Source organism: Saccostrea echinata, unplaced genomic scaffold, assembly GCF_033153115.1.
Source record: "Saccostrea echinata isolate AGI-Se365-2 ecotype Australia unplaced genomic scaffold, CSIRO_AGI_Sech_v1 ptg000027l, whole genome shotgun sequence".
NCBI lineage: Eukaryota > Metazoa > Mollusca > Bivalvia > Ostreida > Ostreidae > Saccostrea > Saccostrea echinata.
This window is the reverse complement of record NW_026889776.1, coordinates 3,688,668-3,706,273: the sequence shown is the minus strand read 5'-3', so window position 1 is coordinate 3,706,273 and position 17,606 is coordinate 3,688,668. Positions and strand designations below refer to the sequence as shown.

The following is a 17,606-nucleotide window of genomic DNA, read 5'->3' as shown; positions in this document are numbered from 1 at the left end:
TAATTATTAGATAAAACATAATTACTAAATTATTCAGTGAAAACATGATTTAAGTGATGCAAAAGAAATATGTTAGGCCATCATTAAAATATATATATATATATATATATATATATATATATATATATATATATATATATATATATATATATATATATATATATATATATATATATATATATATATATATATATATATATATTTGGTTGCCCTCTCCCGACCGACTGGCTAAAAATGGCCCGACTCAAAAATTTTTAACCTTCAGGCAGCATTTTTACAATGTATTCTGGACAATAGATTTAAATAATTCAGCATTGAAATTGAAATTTTCTGAGAATTTTTTTTTTACCAACCTACCGACCCATTTCCATCCTGAGTCGGGAGGGGAGAGGGCAACAAGCATTATATTAAAGTTGGCCTAATGATTACAGATTAAAAGGAAAATGTGCAAATCGTTTCGCCAGTATCCGATCTTAGTTTTATACGTCTATATCTTCATGGAACTTTCTAGAACGTTAGATAGCATCGAACCCGATTTAAAAAAAAAAAAAAAAAACGAGGCTATTTATAACAGTTCATGAATATAAAAATGTTTTTGATCTGAATGGGCATGGAAATGATGGTAAAGCAAGTGTTAACACTATAAGTTGTGAATATATTTATATATCGAAAGACTGTAAGTAAGTTGTACCAATAAATAGGGAAAATGTGCATATTCGCCACTGAGAGCATCGTACGTGGCAAACCCGAAGTGCAGAATTGTATATAGTAGATACTTGCAAAAAAAAAAACCGTGTCAATTAATGAACATGATAAATATCGTTTTATGAATGAATAATCTTTTTAATATTTATGATTTAATCTTTTTTTTTTTTTTTTTTTTTTTTGTGTGTGTGTGTGTGTGTGTGTGTGTGCATAACGTCTTTTGTATTAAATATTAGGTCTAAACATAATGTAAGGTGTGGAAATCTTATTTCTATCCCCGACTATGTGTTGATAAATTTACAAAAATATGTGCATATTCACTTCTTTTATCCTTGATGGAAATAGAAACAGAGCACCCTCAAAGTACAAGACGTTTAACATAATACATCAGGTATCAAAATAAGATTGCTAACATGTAAAACTGAAACGTCTTGATTAATGAAATTGAGATTTTAAAGTTATACAAGCTTATTTATTGTGTCCCTCACTTAGGGAAAAAAAGAAGAGCATGTGCGTGTGTGTGTGTGTGTGTGTGGGGGGGGGGGGGGGGTCGGACCTCCCCCTTCTGAATTTGCAGAATTATTAAATCTGTACATGTATATTGAAACAAATAAAGAAATACTAATATGAATATAACGATAAGATTGCTTATTGTTTAATATTTGTCTGTATAGAATATTCTTCTGTATATAGAATATTTACATGTGTCATACTGTAATAATGATTTTATGAGAAATTTGACACGCCAGACATCATAACTTTTTTTTTTATTTCATATGTTGAATACTATCATTTAGTAACAAAAAAACCCGGATCGTCTGGAATTTTAACCCCGGGACCTCTCGTCTGGAAAGCAAGAATATCATACCCCTAGACCAAAGAGGCACTTGATTATACATCAAATTAAATGCAAACATTAGGTCACATATAATGCTTATATTCACGTTCGATATTGTCAAAATTTTACACAATACATGGCGTCTAATTTAGCCTTTATTAAACAGTTCTAATCGATGTTATTAGAATATAAAATCCGCCGACAACCACTCCACATTCCCCTGTGATAAAAATAGTACCAAACGACTTTTAATACAATAAGAAAAAAACGGGGGGACACTTTGAGAGGGCCGAGAGAGAGGCGATAGGGAGTTATGGTATAAATTTTCATTGCAAAAGCTCAAAAGCTTCTTAAGATATCGCCCGGAAACGAAAGTTTTACACACAGACATAATGTATAAATTTACGACCTTGAACTTTTACCATTTGACCTCAACATCAATAGGGTTTTCTTAAGGTTTGATTGATCGGATATTTGTTGTTTAACGACCCTCTCGAGAATTTTTCACTCATATGGAGACGAAACCACTTGCTGGTGGAGGACTAGGTACATATTTTAACATTTACTCGGCATTCGGGGCCATTGAGCAGTGAGGGACCTTTTTCGTGTCAGCACCTACTGCGACACGGGACTTCGGTTTATACGGTCTCATCCTAAGAAACGGTCTCCACGTCCCGCAGTGGGATTCGAACCCGCTACGTAAGAATCAACTTCTTACTCCGCGAGTCTAGAGCAGACGCTATAACCACTGCGCCACGCAGGCGACCAGGGAGTTGTTTTGTAAAATTTCATTGCAAAAGCCAAAAGGTTTTTCCAAATATCACGCGGAAACGAAAGTGTTCAAACAAGCAGAATTTATGAATTCATGATCTTGATTTTTACCTCAAAATCAATAGGGTTCTTCTTTAGGCCATAAGGAGTTGCTATGTAAAATCTTATTGCGAAAGCTCAAATGGTTCTCGAGATATCGCGCGGAAACGAAGGTGCTACAGACAGACAGAAATATAGACAACAAATATATTCTTCACTGTTTAAATTAAGTCTTACATAAAAATATGTACATAGGAATATTCTAGAATCAATGTTTTATGTTATTTAAAAAATTTAATCACTTTTATCCCCCGCTTTCACTGAAAGTGGGGGATTTCAATTTGGGTCTGTCTGTCCGTCCATCCGTCTGTCCATCTTTCTTTTTTATTTCTGTCTGTCTGTAACACTTTCGTTTCCGCACAATATCTCAAAAACCCTTGGAGCTTTCGAAATGAAATTTTGCATAGCAACTCCCTGTGGCCTAAAGAGGAAACCTATTGATTTTGAGGTCAAAAGGTCAAAGGTCAAGGTCATAAATTTATAAATTCTGTCTGTTTTAACACTTTCGATTCCACGCGATATCTCGAGAACCCTTTGTGCTTTAGAAATGAAATTTTACATAACAACTCTTTGTGGCCTAATAAAGAAACCTTTCTATTTTGAGGTCAAAAGGTCAAAGTTCAAGGTCGTATATTCATACATCCTGTCTGTGTGTAATACTTTCGTTTCCGGGCGATATCTCATGAAGCTTTTGAGCTTTTGCAACGAAATTTTATACCATAACTCCCTATAGCCTCTCTCACCCTCTCAAAGTGTCCTGCTCCTTTTTTTATTCATTGTATTAAAAGTCGATTTATTTGGCATTATTTTTAGCACAGGGGCATGTGTAGAGTTATTACGTTTAATACAGGTTGTCGGCGGACTTTATATTCTAATAACATCGATTAGAACTGTTTAGTAAAGGCTGAATTAGACACCATGTATTGCGTAAAATTTGACAATGTCGAACTTGAACATAAACATTATATGTGACCTAATGTTTTCATTTGATTTGCTGTATATTCAAGTGCCTCCGTGGTATAGAGGTAGGATTCTTGCTTAGGAAGTGAGAGGTCCAGGGTTCAAATCCCAGATGATTTTTTTTTTTTTTTTTTTTTTTTTTTTTTTTTTTTGATTTACTAAATGATAGTATTTAATAAGTGAAATGGAAAAGTTATTACGTCTGGCATGTACAAACGTCTCATGAAATCATTATAATAGCATGATAAATATTCTATATAAAAAGAATCTTCTATACACATATTAAAGAATAAGCAATGAAATCTTTATATCCATATTGGTATTTTTTTTTATTTGCTTCCATATACATGTATACATTTATTAATTCTACAAATCCAGGAGGGGGGAAGTCCGCATCCCTACACCCAGTACTGTGCATGCTCTTCTTTTTTTCCTAAGCGGGGGACACAAATTCTCTGAATTAGCTTGTCTGTGCTAGGGTGATAGTGGTGCTACTCTACAGACATAATAAACCTTAAACCTATACCATACCATAACGTATAGTTGCAGGCAGGGTCAATAGAAATTGTATTTTCTTTGAATTAATTTGATATATTTAATATGATATATGAATACATAAATCCAGCAATTTAAAAAGATGGATGCTATTTTCAAACAACTTGTTTTACCTTTTGTTACCGAAATGAAAAAAATGTATGTAATGTATAAATTACTCAGCAATCATGTTTGCTTAAATAATCTTCAAAATTGAATTCATGGGTATCTGCATAGCATATTAATTTTCAGAGTTCATAAATTTATGAAAATATATCTACGATACTAATTTGTCAGATTAAAAAAATCATAAACCATTGACTTTTTTAAAAGGAATAGGGAGCTGTGTAGACTTCAGTAGAAACATTTTGTCTCACTGATTTACTTGTATTTTATATTGGCTAAACAACTTACCTTAGCTCCTCAAAACATAAAACATCTCAAGGTGGAAGATTATCAAAAAATCAATATTTTATTATACACCAATCTTGTATCTCAGAAACTAAAACTTCTGTAAAATGAAACTTTTTTTCTTATCTGCAAAACATCTACTCCTGATTTTTGAAAGTAGGATTCGATTTACAGCTATATGAAAGCGTTATTATATCCTACAACCATTTTGTTTTGGAGGTGATATAAAATTTGCATATTTTGGCAAATACAATTCGCTATATATAATTACTATCTTTAAACTTGTTTTTGTTTTGTTTTGTTTTGTTTTTTTTTTTTGTATATTTGAATAATGACGAAAGGAATTAAAGTGATGCCTGAGATATGCATGATTTCATTCCTGAGTGTATATCTTCTCCCTAAAGCTGATAATTACAAATAAATGTTAATGATTGGAATAGAATTCACCAAAATGTATGGTACAGGCTGTACCCTGCAGACTCAAATCCTTCAAATTCATGACCCGCCAATAAAATCGGTGTTTTGAAGCAGAAATCTAAACTTCACGGAAAATAGGTTGTCAAGCTGATAATCAGCACCAGTGCTTTACAGATTGATTTAATGTCAAACATAAGCATGCATAAAGTTATAAAAATAATGGGAAAAAAACGTGTTCTCTAGTTGTTCAAATATTCTGTATTAATAAATCATTTATGTTTTGAAGGATAAGATTGGATATATATTTAGACAAATTGTTTATATATGGCCTCCGAATGTTTAGAGTTCCGAATGATAATTGATAACATGAGGCGGCATCAAATTTTATGTCTTGAAAATCAGGATATACAATGTTTTGAGCCAAGCTAATAATCTAACAAATGCAGTAATTATAGTTACTGCAGGATTTGGTAAAAAGATATTCAACATATTCTCTCGTAATTTTTCTAGACAAATGGAAGCCGTATAGATTCAGGAGGTATAACTTAGAAGTTTCTAAAACCCTGTCTTCAACAAGAGAAACATGTTATACTGACACCACGCCTGAAACAAAAGTACCTAATGACACACAAACCATCGCCTGTAAAGCAGAGGCGAGATACGTTATCATCGAAACCAACTATGACGCCCCTAATGATTCCGCAACTGGACCTATACTTGAAATTTGTGAAGTCGAAGTGTATGGTAAGCTTTTGATTCCTTGTTAATAAAAATTGGGGACACATCGCGCCCTTTGACAACCATTTTTAATAACCTATTCTATAACTTTTAGTTAGTTAGGGCTATTATGCACATCAATACGTTTTGTTCAGCTCTAGGCTAATCATGACTAGCATGTTTAACTCAGTACACAGCAGTGAATCCATGTATGTTTAACTAAAGGGTACGTTTTAATCCTTTTTTATGCAATGTGCATCCAAAAGCCTCCCTCATCTCACTTTACCTATCTTCTTCGTACCTGCTGGGTTATAAGACCCTATACTACACTGCCTCTGCCTATCTCTCTCATCGCTGTGGCCGCTGCGCAGGTATCTTAAGGCAGTACCTAGATCATATTTCGCCGAAATTAGACTTTTTTTAAGTAAAATGTAACATTGATAAATCGGAAAAGCCATAGGGTGAATTCACCATGCATCGGACACCTTCGCACTTCAACAAGTTCTAGCGATATCGCTACAGACCGAATATTATCAAAATGGAACGTAACATGTAGTATGTGGTTAAAATATAAAATTTTGACACAATCGTGTCCTATTTATTGAGAAAATATCATTAAAAACCGAGTTTTTCGAAATAAGTCAGAATTTACCGTGGATCGGACAATATTCACCTTGCATCGGACATACGATATTTAAACCAGAAAAATATCATACCTTGATCTTGGTGCTTTAAAATTAGTGATATCGAAACATTTTTATCTTTTATTAAAAAATTAACCTTCTAATTAAATTTGAATGACTATTTCAATCCACAAATATGAAGAAATTTTAGTTGCATCACATCGCCTTAGAAAGGCTTTACAATGCTAGTAATATGGCAACTCGCGCCTTTGTCTCGTGGGTTATAATCATCTAGTTTAAAGATAAATTGAGTCCACTTCTAGTTGTCATATATCGATAATTTGTATTTTCACTAAAAATTTAGAGTTTCTATTTTCTATTTCCGTAAAAAAAACAGCTGTCATTTGGGTTTTACATGAAAATGGAAGTGATTACCCATGCATCGGAAAGTGTCCGATGCATGGTTAATTTGTGCCCGATATACGGTGAAATAAACATACTAGTTAAAAACAACTCTAAAATATATTATACAAACATTCAAGTAAAATTTTTGAAAAATTTCTGTAATATTATCAATCATTGGCAAATTTTACCAAGGTCCGACCCGTTCCGTTGATGTCTTTTTAAAAGAATGACAACTCTAAAAGTTGCAAAATCGTAAAATTCTGGTTACTCCCCTTTGATGATGCAAAATATGACGTTATTTCAAGGCCATTCTTGTGATATTTTTATCACAACAAGAAAATAAATATCGACATCATTAAAAAGTTTAATTCTTCATCTTTAAGACAGAAACAAGTAAAAACACGGAGAGACTCGGGTTCAATGAAAGTTTATTGCTTGAAGTTGTCCGAAGCAAGGTATGTGTCCGATGCATGGTTAACTCACCCTAGATAAAACATTTACTATTATTATCCATTGTATAGACGTCATTGAGTCTTAGGCTGAAAGAAGCACTCCACTACGACGTCATCTTCTTTCAACCTAAGACTCAATGACGTCTATACAATGGATAATAATAGTAAATGTTTTATCTATGGCTTTTTTCCGATTTATCAATGTTACATTTTACGAAAAAAAAAAATGAAAGAGGCACTCCACTACGACGTCATCGTCGCCCGCGTGGCGCAGTGGCTAGAGCGTTCGCTCTAGAGTCGCGGAGTAAGGAGTTGATCCTTACACCGCGAGTTCGAATCCCACTGTGGGACGTGAAAACCGGTCCTTCGGATGAGACCGTATAAACCGAGGTCCCGTGTCGCAGTAGGTGCTGGCACGAAAAAGATCCTTCACTGCTCAATGGCCCTGAGTGCCGAGTAAAGGTCAAAATTTGCAGCTCTCCACCGGCAAGTGGTGGTGTCTCCATATGAGTGAAAGATTCTCGAGAGGGACGTTAAACAATAAACAAACAAACAAACAAACAAACGACGTCATCACGTGACGTTTATAAAAAGAAAAATTGCCTTAATGAAAATGTGAAATGTTTAACACTGCCCCGGGGATAATTCATTTCTTTTTGTGAAAATAATTTTGTAAAAACATCACTGGGTCATGAAAAGTGCTGCTAGAATCCTACTCTTCTGACACAGAAAAAATATTTTAAAGTTTCGCATAAAACTTTACGAAAATTTTTACATTTTTACATTTTATATGCATACGATCAAGGAATTGTCATCAATTCATGTTAACCCCACTATTCTAGCAGCACTTTCCAAGTACTATAGAATACAAGCTTTCGATACAGACAAAAATTATGTTTCAAAATATGCAACGTAGTGTCTTTGCTGACTTTCAGTTATTCCACCCAGCTGCTGCAACACTTCAAGCTCAGTAGTTCCTCTCCAAGTTGTTTTTCATCGGCCTATTTTGCTACTTCATTCTGGCTGCCATGTTTATGTCGTGGAACTATTCCCTGTGTTCTCCATTCTTCCATTTCCACTTCCCCATTGCTACGATTGATGTTGTTGCGATTATGCTCTTGTCGTATTTCTATGATGTACTTTATTATTTGATATTTTATCTAGTCACTCTACTCTTAGATTTCTCACAGGCATCTTTTCTGGAGTGTGTCAGTCGTCTTTTTATCGCTCTGCTGTTTTCCATGTTAAGCTTCCGTATGTGAGGACTGAAAGGACCAAGTTGTTTATTTCATGTTTTTGTATTGTTTTGTATGGACTTTTGATCATGAATACTGTTCATTATTTCCCTATAGTTTATTACAAAAGCATGATGAGTTTTTTTAACTGTGCATACATGCCTTATTAAAATTATTATTCTTACCATGGGCTTTTCAATGTTTATAACATATACATAGCTCGATAGTGCAGACGAGCCTCAATGGTGCTTCTGATTCTGTTGTAATCGAGTAATCGTTTGTATCTAAAATGAAGTCGTTTTAAGGCTTAGATGAGAATTGAAATATTCCACAGTACTTGTAAAATCTTGCAATGAGATGTATTCTAAAAGTATTTACTAGAAATCAATGAAAAAAAAAGTTATAATCATACTAAAGTTATAATCTAAACGATTTTACTCCCACATATTTTGAAAGAAATAAGCCGTTGTAAAATGTCTTTTTATCATGTAACTTTTTAGGCTGTGATATAGGCAGTTATGGGGATAGGTGTCAGCCCTGTTCAAATTGTTCGAAATGTGACATCAATACTGGTGTTTGTGGTAAGTACAATGATGTTTAAAATTTTAAACTCCCGCGTGAAGAACGGAGGTATGTTGTGATGGGGGTTACTTTCGTACGTCCTTCTGCACACCCTTCCGTACGTCCGTTACACTTGGGGGTACCCATCTCCTATCCGCAACGCCTCATACAATGTACTACTGAATTTAATGAAACTTTCACAAAATTTGTATCATTATAGCGCCAATATGCATCTTTTATTTTAGTTTTGATCCGACAGTTATTTATGGATTCCCATAGCAAAACATTGACATTTCAATTCTTTCGATAACTTTAGGGGGACTCGTATCTAATTCAAAACTCCTCTTAAAGCATTGGATAAAATTCAATGTCTTTCACATAATCTTTATTATATAGTGTCATTGTGCACCTCCCATTTTTCATTTTGATCTGAGAGACATTTGGTGTTTCCCAAAGCCAAATATAGATACTGCCTAGATATCCATAAAGTTGGAGGCGCCCTTCTCTTAATTGCAACTCCTTCTTTACTACTGAATAAAAATTAAGGGACTTATTCTCAAATGGAAGCAGGGGGTATCATTTTGTGAGCTCAAAGCTCACAGTACCTCTAGTCTTGTTACGAAATTGTTCATAAATGAACCTTTACACCCCCCCCCACACACACACACACAGACATGCGTGAGGGTGAGTGTATAGGTTTGACTATATGTAAGACTGGGTGTGTGTGTGTGTGTGTGTGTGTGTGTGTGTATGTGTGTGTGTGTGTGTGATTACATTACACAAAGTAAGAATTCATTCTTATCAACAACACTGGAAATGTTTTCAGAAAAAAAAATCATGTAGGTATAACAATTCAAGGATTTTCCAGCTATATTTTGACCAGCAAAAACACATATTAACTAATGCTATTTTATGAAACAGATATCACTTATATGACTTATTATGCTATAATTGCTAATTAGTCATTTATTCATTTACGTGAATCTCATCACCATTTTACATTTTCATGCTTCCTGTCAGTTTGTCTCTATTTAATCAATACTCAATTATTTTTCGCATAGTGTTCTAAGGATTTATATAGCAAATATACAATTTATATAAGCATTCTTTGCCGAAATAGTGCATGCTTCTTTTTTTTAAAGAAACTCCGACAGCGCCCACGCCGGGGATCGAACTCACGATCCCAAGATTGTCAGTCCTATGTGCTACCGATTACGCCACAAACGCCGTTATTTAATATGTAGTATTATAATGTATATAAACGTAGTTTCTTATATTTGACAAAATATTTTTTTCTAAAAAAAGTTTCAAGTATCTTTTCCTCCTTTGCTCAAGTTATATTCTTTGAGATTATCTGTCTAAACCGTTTTAAAAGAATATTATGACGTACATGTAGCACAAGGTGACGTACAAATAAGGGTGTACGAACATGTTTGAGACCCAAACAAGAATCACCGTAAGGGGTGATGAAATCATGAAATCTAGAGTTGAGTCTTTTAAATCGAGTAAAATTTTACAAAATTTTAGGCGAGTCCTTTCTATAATTACATTTTTGAAAATCCCCAAATTTCATATCCATATAACAATATAGCTTAAAACAATATTGCATAACAAATTATGTTGACACTGTATGTAGATTACGTAGTCCTTCCTTTCTTTAATAATTCAGTTAAAGTGGGGAATAATATGAAAACTCAACGTGTTGTATATGTACCACAATCACAAAACCCATAGCAGGAGTTAATTGAAGTTGAATTCCATTATATTATCTTGGTAGTTCATGATCAGATAATTGAGAGCACAGTGTTCACTGTGAAATCCTCAAACCTAAACCTATTTGCAAACTTTAATTTGCACTGCCTAAAGATGATTGTACATTAAAAGAGAGTGTTTCAACAAACATGTCCCACATTTGGTTGTCAATATTTCTGCACAGTGATCTAATATTAACATAACAAGAAGGGAAATTTATAGTATGTTGCCCCTCAATTTATATCATAATATGAATGCTATATACTATAACGTCAAAATTGCTTATTTAAAGTATTGATTACATCATTGAAAGTCATGAAATCAGCTTTTTAAAAAATGAAAATGTAAGAGTTTATGAAATTGATATTCTTAAACTGTTCTTTGCAAAAGAAAAAAACCCAGTTCTAGGGAATAGGAGTTTGAAAAGGAAGTATCCAGAAGAGAAGTATCCTTCTAGGAATCAGATTCTTTGAACTGTTTTCAAATATGATCAATATTGGACGTCAGAAATAAAATGAGACTGGAGACAGAGAAACGTCAGAGCCATATGGAAGACATTATAACTAACAATTGCCCCGTTCTTCTACAGAAGAGATTTGTTCAACGAAGTTTTCCCCTTACATATCCCCAGTTAAAGAATTGGTCCCCTAACTTCAATCCGAAGTTCAAAAAATGAGGAAAATGGGGGAAAATGAGACTTTTTATCGTTAATCAGTTGATTTATGAGAGGAATAAAAGAAAATATCAACGAAGTTTAAAACAGTGCGTGGCCTTAATCAAATTATTATCATCAAGATTTATTTGTGTATAGAGGATATTTGTCGCTCGGTATTAATTATGCTATGAATATTAAAACGATAAAAGATTTCATACTGGCTGACACGGCGCCCAGTATAAAAAAGTGTCAATCTGCAGAGTCTATGAGGGGCATAGGCTCTAACAGAATGGTTGGTGCTCCTCAAATTTTCCTTCCTGACATGCACAATCTATTTTGTGTACAGTCAGCAGATATCCAGTTTTGCTATAAACGAACCATACCTTTTCTAAAACTAGAGTGTTTCAAGAAACGCATGTGTCGTCTGCTTTGTAGCTTCATTAAAGGTGTAAATAAATAAAACAGTAGTCATATTTTTATTTACTATAAGCATGATAGAGTGATAGTTTATGCATTTGCCTACAAAGAAAAAATGGCATCCATAGATAGTATAAGACTGCGATAGAATCTGACAATCAAAGAAAATATGGTACCATAACCCTCAAATGAATAATTAAATTGAAATTATTAGAAGTAACTACACTGTATTTGTCATTTTATTGATACTTGTTTCCAACAATCCTCCAAAAGAGAGTTCAGTCTGTCTTTACTGCAATTGTCAATCTACATGATCCATTATTGAATACCGATCCCGATGTAATATAATGGTATTTAAAATGTTTGTATGGTCACTGAATAGTATGGAATTTCAAAGTATTTTTTCATGAGCTAAAGGTGTTTACAATATTTATTCAAAAGAGATTTCAGTCTGTTTTTAATGCAATTCTCAGTCTACACGATTCATTGTGAAATACCGATCCCGATGTATTTTCATAGTATTTAAATGTTTTTCAGTTAACCGAGTATCATACGGTTACAATCTATACTATCATGAGCTCAAAAATATGTATAAATGCTTATTATCTAAACCCTGTCCCTCAAAGTTTGAAAGTCATAAATTCAATTAAACTGTCCGAGATATTTTTTGCAAAGTAGGCCAAAGGTCAAGTTAATTGTAATGCTAGTATTTTTCATATTGTCTTATGACAAACAGTGTACATGCTTAATAAAATAGACTTACCTCTTAAATGTCAAAAATATTATGTGTATCGACACTATGAAATATTTTGAAAGTGAGTCAAAGGTTAAGCTCAAAGGTCACGAGGTCGGTAATATGGTAAATTACAAAAGCCATAGTGCCAAGCACTATATGAGCAAACTATCAAATCCATACCTATTACAGTTCTTGAGATATAGGGTGCGACAAACGGACAGACGGACAGACTGACAGCGACATACGCCGGGTAAAGTGATCCCTTAGTGCCCCTCTGCTCTGCAGGCGACAGAAAAATTAAAGACTTTGATGTTTCAATCCAAGATGTTTTTGACACTTTTTTTCGGACCCAGTGTGCTCCATTTCAAAATGATCTACAAAAAAATGGAAAACCTTTGATATTTTGATAACAAAAAAAAAAAAAAAAAAAAAAAACGTGATGTCTCTTCTGATTCACTTCTGCCTCATGTCAATAAACAATAAGGTCTTCATCACAATCGCACTTAACTTTATTCTGTTTCCATAGAAATTCTTAAATGGAATATTTAAAGAAGCCAAAGCAAGTTAATATGTAGATTCTTCAACTGCAGAATACAATGTAGTTTTTGTGATTATGGATGTTGCCCAGCACAGGCTCTTTAAACCACCGCGTGTGTCGGATGATAATTCTGGCCCTACCCGTCAGTTCCTTAAGCTTAAATTTGCAAACAAAGGATTAGATGCTGTGAACATTAGGAATACATGTATTCTTAATCATTAAAAAAGTTCAGTCTTGCAATCCACCATATTTCAAGTGGAAGTCTACACCATGCATTTCCTACAGATATTCACAAACTGTTGCGTCAAACTTTTCAACTATAAACAAACCGTTCAGCGCCTAGATATTGAACATCTAAAATAAAATCCTCTTAAAGTGTTCTTCTTCTTTCAACCACAGTCTAGCTGGACACTTCATTACTGGTGATGTTAATAAAGTTAAAAAAATAGACCTATAGACCTTGTAAAATTCCTCAATACAGGGAGTCCCGATCCTTTAATTGGGAACAGGGCTTTATTTCTATCATGAATTCTGTCGAAGATTATGCCAAACGTTGGGCTAAATTTGAAATGGAATACCTGAATACTTTGTCAGAATGCATTAACTGTTTTGGAAATATATTAAATATTCGTATTAGAAAATAAATAGGAAAAATGCGATCCATCTACCCTTCATTTTTACTAAACTGGAAGTGATAAAAGAGTTAGGGAGCGACTACAGAAAAAATATGCTATGGTTCCAGCAGACAAGGCTGGTAACAATATCGTCTTTTTTTGGAAGGCTTATGGTTATAATTGTATTTAAGAAGACCCTGGTTTTTAGTTTTACGCTTGGAAATCCTAAATATACTCACAGTTCACTTTCCAAAGAACAAATTCTTCAAAATAATATTTCAGTGTTTAATACTATTAATATACTCATCAAGGTGAGATCGTTCTACCATACCTGAACTGGATTCCTAAACTTCATAAAAACCTTACAAACAAAGATACGTTGCTGGGCCCAGCAAATGCTCTAGCTACCAATCCATACTCCTTGCAAAAATATCAATTGCTGTTAAGGAGAAACTTCAGACGTACTGTGCTACAGCTTATTCTAGAAGTGGTTTAAATCAGATTTGGATCCTCAAAAACTCGGGAAAAAACTTTAAGAAACTAAAATCACCAAATTTTTCAAAGACTTTAAAATCAAAACTTATCACTTTTCAACACTTTATACAACCATTCCTCACAATGAATTAAAATCTAGACTTTTTATGTCATAGACAACTGCATCTAAAATGAAAACGGAACTCGGAAATTTTTCCTTCTTGTGATTGGTAATCAGAAAAAAAATTACTTCATAATAAACCACTTTGAAAGTACACACTAATATATACTCTGAAATTGAAATTAAAAGGATGCTGGAGTTATTTATTGACAACATGTATGTAGTCTTCGGAGACCAAGTTTTCAAACAAACTGTTGGAATTTCGATGGGCGCAAATTGTTCTTCTTTATTAGCTGGCATGTTCTTATATTCTTATGAAGCAGAATTTATTCAAAAGCTTCTATAAGAGAAGAGGACAACACTAGCTGTGGCCTTCAATTCGACATTTCGATATATCGACGATGTTTATCAATAAACAATATATCGACTTGATATATCCCAGTGAACTTGCAATAAAGGACACCACAGAACCCCCACATCTGTTCCATATCTGGATGTTTTACTGACTACATTTCGGGATTAATTAATTTTGAACATAATCTGAGGGTCCATTCGCGTGATTTACAGATGTACACTCAAACGTTTATATAATAAAACACTTAAAACTGAGTGTTATTGTTTTCTGTTACATAGAGAATCTAACAATAATTGAATTGGCACGTTAGTGAAAATAACCATGACGGAAAAATAATATTTCGGAAAAATTTAACAAAGAATTTTGCAAAAGCTCCTATACTTAAGAAAAATGCATTCAGAGTATAGTATGAGAATCGGCCTTGCTCTATAATTATGAGATAAAATAAGATCTAATTCTGGTAGAAAATAAACAATTTAAATTTAATAATCTATAAAAAATAGATAAATAAATAAATATGGATACCAATATCAATCACAGAAAAAAAATTGATTTATTTTGGTGAAAAATTAAAATACCACATAATTGTGTTTTAATAATAGGTGTGAACGTCGTCTTCGTTCAATAATTATTATCTGTTTCTATACGAGTACTATGATTTTCTTAACAGTTTAGAAATGACTGCCGCGTAAGAATTGTAAATATTTGTTGATACTACTCAGAAAGAAATGCATCATCAATTGCAACTGCCCTTTATAGTTACATTGTTTATTGGTAATCTCATTTCTGAGTAAGCTCCGCCCATTAAAATAATTAACCCCACCCACTGGGACTGCTGGGACTGTTTTCTGGAACTGCTCGGACTGCTTTCTGGGACCGCTGGGACTGCTGGGACCGCTGTGGGACTGCTTTGGGACCGCTGTGCGACTGCTTAAGCAGTCCCAGAAAGCAGTCCCCGGGACTGCTCTGGGACTGATTTGTGTCAGGTTGGGTCTGGTTGGCACTGTATAAATGACAAAGGCCAATTAACAACTAAATTGTATGACAGAAGAGATGGGTTTAGATTTTCCATCGTCAACTTTCCTTTTTTTTTTGTAGTAATATTTCACTATCACGTACCTGCTGATGGTGTTTACGAGGGCTGTTCGGAAATTATTGAGACATTTACTTTTACTCCATAAAGGCCAGAGATACATTCATGAGACTTCGTCAACATTTTATAAATAACGAATAAAAGAAATGTGCAAAATTTCTAATTTATAGGATAATTAGACAACTTCCGGTGAAATTATAAACATGCATATGTCTATCGACCTGGAGCAGCATCGCTACACCATTTTAACGTCATGTTAGCCAGAGATGTTTTTGCAAGTGAAACGATCGGGAAGCGTTTACTCTTCTTTCTCTATTATCACATATAACATTCCAAAAATCAAACTGTCTCTTTCTTAAACAATTCTTTAAAAAATAAAATAAAAAAATGTGTGCTGTTGCTACCTCAGTGTAAAAAATACATAAAGTGTCATATACAGGTTGAATTGGCATCACGCAGTACCGATTTTTGCATAGCGGGTCAACGTTATTTACTCCGTAATAATTGATGGTCGTCTGGAGCTCTTGTTTTTACACTTGTTGAATATTTTGCAAGAATTAAATATATACCAATGAAAAAAATAAAACCCTTAGACACATTTTTTGCATTGTTATTGTTTTAGCAGGTCGTTTAGTCTGGAAAAGAGTTCTTCATAGCGCTACACAAAATTAAAGGTATGCTCGCTGCGCCGCCTTGACGTCAAATTCCATTTTTTCGTCGTTCTCAGATTTCTATGCCACGCTTAAATTTATTTATGGTCTCCGTATTTCTGATCGAAATTCTAACAAATTTGCAAAAAATGAGGTCAAAATTAAATTGAAAAATTATATACATAAATTAAATTATTTTCGCTCTTACTATGAGTTTGAACGTTGGTGAAACATATTTTCAACATCTGATTTCGTGACTGTGCCGTGTACCCCTACCATTGACACATAAATATGTCACTGAGAAGAAGAAATAAAATATTTGTAAAATATTTTTTGCTTTTATTAATTTTTATTATTTGTCAAACGTATATGGAAATTTTCACCGAAAGACGTTCATTAGAAAAAAGAATATACACACTGTCTCAATAATTTCCGAACAGCCCTCGTATGTCTTCCAACTTATTCGTTACTCAAGATTTCAACAGCCTCGTTTTAAGTCAGCATTTCGTAAATGATATGGTCTTTATAATGACCTTGTTAGCAAATATAACCTATCATTGGGTCGTATTTTGGCTGAATTGTTTCATACCAATTGTTAGTCCTTTGTTTTTGTAATGAATTGACTATGGATAGTTCCGTCTAACTGATCAATACGTAAGGCTCACGGCATGCATGACCGGTCACCAGGGGATGTTTACTCCTCCGAGGCACCTTATCCTCACTCTGGAATTTCCAGGGTTTTTATTCCCTCTTTACATATTTGTATTGTGTTTATCCTCCCAGTTCTTTTATTAACAATATGAATTATATAGATATGAAGAATATAAGTAAAATACTGAATACTTCTTAACATAATTGTGCCACGCACTGTAGAATTTTAACTCATTTTTTTTTTTTAAATAAATAGTCTTACATTCATTCTTACACAAAATTGTTTTATGAATTTTATGAGCCTGGTCATGATCTAAAGCATTTTCTTAATGAACATACATCAATAGTATTTAGAAATCAATGTCCTTTATAAAAAAAAAAATATTTTTTTCAAAATCCCAAAATCTATAACCCCCCTGAGTATTCGCCCACATGACCTAATGAGAGTCTAAAGGCAGACTAGAACCCACCCCCACCCCCTTGCATAATTTGCGTAAACATCCCACTTCCCATTTTGACTGGCTTTATCATGTAGGGAAGTAAAATAATCAAGTACTGTTTTAGTTTTACGACATATATGGAATAAATTTAATTGTATATTTTTTAATCGACGAACAACTTTTTGGTTGCAAAATATTGTGTTTCATTTTACTTGTGATTTTACGAGGTTCTTATCTCTATGATATCTTAAAGTACAAACGTAGAGTAGTAGATAAAATATAATTTCAATAATTATCATATTTTAAACATAACGACAATTATATTCGTGAAGTTATTTGGCTTACATCAATGCAAGATCTAGAGACTTACATATCTAAGTAA

At 33.5% G+C, this 17,606-nt stretch overlaps 1 protein-coding gene across 1 annotated transcript in view; it reads left to right on the top strand.

Moving 5' to 3' along the window:
• Positions 1-17,606, top strand: part of LOC133193447 (receptor-type tyrosine-protein phosphatase kappa-like) — a 343,287-nt gene that overhangs the window by 165,089 nt on the left and 160,592 nt on the right. The gene's annotated exons all lie outside the window — the stretch shown is intronic.